Genomic DNA, 3,835 nt, shown 5'->3' with positions numbered 1-3,835 from the left:
GTGACGAAGTGGGGGGTTTTCTTGTTTGTTTTCTTGTTTTCGGTGGGGTTTCAATGGTTTGCATGCGGAGGGGGGGGGACTCAGTTTCCCTGGGTGTTACTGGTTTAACGAGGGGAGGGGAGAGGGAGTTTGTTGTTACAGAGGACCGGAGAGGGAACGTGGGACCCCAGCCAATGGCCTGGAGGATGGATACCCCAGAGACCAGTGACCTGAGACCCCAACCCGGAGACCCAGCTCAGGAGTTGCATCCGGTTCTGGACAGCGGGAGGACAATGGGCTGCAGAGTGAGAACCCAGTGACCTAACCAGCCGGTTCCAGCCAGAGGACAGAAGCGAGGAGAGGAGGCCCCAGTTTACGGCCCTGTTTACCTGGAGAGAAGACAATGGACAGAGGCGGGGCTTGGGGCCGGGCATCTCAGATGCCCAACTGGGAATCAGGGGGCTTGGGGCTGGAGGGGGGGAGCAGGCAGAGCCCACCTGGATGCAGAGAGACTGGGATGTGCTGGGCGGAGGGAGGCCAGGCCTGAGGCCCTGAGAGTTTCCTGTGCTGTGTTCAACTCTCAATAAATCCTCCTGTTTTATGCTGGCTGAGAGTCACTCCAGTCTAGAGAACAGGGTTGCATCAACCCCTTCGGGGGTGGAGGCCCGGGGGGTCAAGAGGGAGTAGACTCCCTGAGGGGGGCCCACGGCAGTGACAGACGTCCTAAGACTCAGAGAGGTGCGGCTCCAGGAAGTGGAGGGGCCTGACCCTGAGAGAGAGTGGACCCCCGAGAAGGGCTGTCGCACTGAAAGAGGCACCCCCCACAGACCACACAGGGCCAAGAGTGGGCACGATCTGTGAGTCCGTGATAGGCGGAGCCAGCACCCCCACACACCAGGAAGTCCCACCTCTCCAAAAATCCACAAATGTCAACGGTTGTGTTCTGCATACAGTGAAATAGGGGACATTGCTAAACATTTCATCACCTTTGAGAGGCCCCGAGGAGGAAAGTGGGGAAGGAATAGTGGGGATACAGGAATGTCTCCTCATTGGTCACTTGGGAGAGGATGCCCAGGACAGAATGGCTGATTCAGCATCTGGGCACCCAGGTACTCAGCCTGTGACTCAGAATTCGAGAGGGAAATGTGTAACTGATCTCCCGGAGGGGAGCAGTCACGCAACTGACCTCTCAGGGAGAGAGAGAGAGGTGACAGAGGGTACCTCAATCCAGGTCCTGATTTTTCAGGACGCTGTTCCTGATATGCTTGTGGAAATTAACTCTCTCTCTCTAAGACAGGATACAGATCCTACTGAAGGAATAGTGGTCTGTGAGGATGCAGATGACCCATCTCACAGAGGGGAGAAGGGAATTCCCTGGGCTGATAAGATACAGAAAGCAGCTAAGGGAGAGCTGCTAGGAAGAGTAGACACTCTTAGCCAAGACAGCACAGATCACAACCCTCTAGGAAAAGGGCACAGACAGAGAAGGTCCCAGTGCTGGGAATGGGGATCACAGGGTAACCCCAAGATGGGAGATGAGTTTTTTGCATGGCTATAACCTGGGGGTCTGGAGACAGCTACACAGGGCCAGCCAACATGCAGAATTCCCCTACACCCTTACCCTGTGACAGATTTGGGCCTGTAACAACCTCACCAGATCCTGGAATACCAAGGCCCCAGACATGCCAGAGGTTTGTAGCTTGTCACAGTACCACAGTGTGAGAGGAAGCCCAGTCTGGGGGGGGCAGAGGGCTCAGCAGTACCCCAGTTCCAGGTTGTACCCCAGGGATCCGGGCACAGCAGGGTCCCGTGGAAAAAGTAATATGTGATCATGTAACTGGAGCCTGCCCCCTAACTCAGCCTTCACGATGTTTGTGTGACAAACCAGGTTTGTATTGGTATGTGGGGGTGTTTGTTCTGCCTTTGCTCCAAAGCCAAAGACGATTCACTAGCTAACTAACAAGGGAGGAGAAACTGCTTCTGTGGTTGGCTAGCCATTCACAGTCTTCTCTCCAAAGAGAAACTGCTGAACTCCAGTTCATTTGCAAATTTGACACCATCAGATCAGGATTAAACAAAGACTGTGAATGGCTAGCCAACTACAGAAGCAGTTTCTCCTCCCTTGGTGTTCACACTTCAACTGCTAGAAGAGCACCTCACCCTCCCTGATTGAACTAACATCATTATCTCCAGACTGATTCTTGCCAGCATATTTATACCTGCCTCTGGAAATTTCCATTACATGCATCCGACGAAGTGGGTATTCACCCACGAAAGCTTATGCTCCAATACGTCTGTTAGTTTTAAAGGTGCCACACGACTCTGTTGCTTTCTAGAGTTGAGCCATTGATAGCAGTGATGCTGCTGTTCCTGACCCTCAAACGAGATCCAGGTTCATTTCAGGCTCCATTCAGTTCATGGGGTGATAAAAAAGTGTTTCTGAACAGAAGGGAACAAACTAAATGGGGGGAAAGTAGGCAGGTTAGTCCTTTCATCATCATTATCAACGACGATGGGAACATAGATGGGAACAACCCAAAACTGCATATTGACTATGCAGAGAAATATGAAGGTTTCTACCCGGGTGCAGTACAATCTAGTTTCTAGCAGAGAAAGTCACTCAAAATACAAGCCATTTCCAATTTAACTCCTGGCCCTTTTTGGAAACTAGCCCCTCCCACGTCCCGAAGAAAAGCAATTATTGCTGCAGCTCTGAGCACATCCTCAGGAAACATTCCAAGGAACGCAGGAAACTCCCTCTGCTGTCAAGACCCAGTGGTAACGGCTTTGGAACTGGGACAGTTCTTTGAAAACGTATGTACCTGAGACACAAATCAGAGCCTAAGAGTAGAAACCCAGTTCAGTTCTCCCCCATCTAGCTACCGCCGGCGGTTAGGGTTGCAACATCTAGAAATGTGTCATGATATTGCAACATCAAAAAAATATGGGGATGCTTTTAATGGCCTTCGGTCTATTCACCTAGTTTATGTGCAGTGCTAGAGGGCTTTCCCTCCACCCTCCCATTTCCCTGGTTCTTGTCACGCAGACACCAAGCAGCAAAAGACCAGAAGTCTGAAGTGCAGACCATGAGATGTTTATTGGGGTTAATTTCCAGCAAACATGATTCCAGTTTTCCTACCTACTTCCTGTTTGACCCCAGTTTATATATTAATATTCTCAGCTATACCTTAACCAAGCATTGTACTGAAATCTATCTAACCAATCCTAACATATTGTAACATAATTCTCTAACCAATTATATCCCACTACCCTAATTAACTTACACCTAGCAAAATTAATTATACAGCAGACAGAAACAATTAGAAAACCAGACAGATTAACAATAGAAAAGTGGGGGCCATAAAGATAAAACATACAGAAATGAGGGTTTCACAACCACAACCATTGATAAGAGATTTCTTGCCAGACAGGTGCTATCAAACTACGTTTTCTTTAGCCATCTTTATCTGGTGGTGATGGGCACTCTCAGGACAGGATTGTATTCCTAACAGCCCAATAGCACCTTATTTCACTGTGACTGGTTTGGGATGTGACCGGTCGCTTCCCGGCTTATGGCTGGCCTCTGCTGCTTAGCCAAAGGCCTTAGCCTAAGAACAAGGCCTCAGACTACCCGAGGGAGAGAAGGCCCATACACAGGTGGACTGTGATTTTGATTCTTTGTTTTATATCTCTATAACTAGCTAAGTGATAAAAATACACTTAAGTTCATAAAGCAGGGGTGGGCAAATTACGGCCTGCAAGCTGTTTTAAGCCGGCCCGTGAGCTCCGGCTGGGGAGCAGGGTTTGGGGCTAGTCCAGCTCCGGAGATCCAGCCAGGGCGCTGGGTCGGGGGCCA

Source organism: Chrysemys picta, chromosome 5 (genome assembly GCF_011386835.1).
Source record: "Chrysemys picta bellii isolate R12L10 chromosome 5, ASM1138683v2, whole genome shotgun sequence".
Lineage (NCBI taxonomy): Eukaryota > Metazoa > Chordata > Testudines > Emydidae > Chrysemys > Chrysemys picta.
This window is presented reverse-complemented; position numbering follows the sequence as displayed.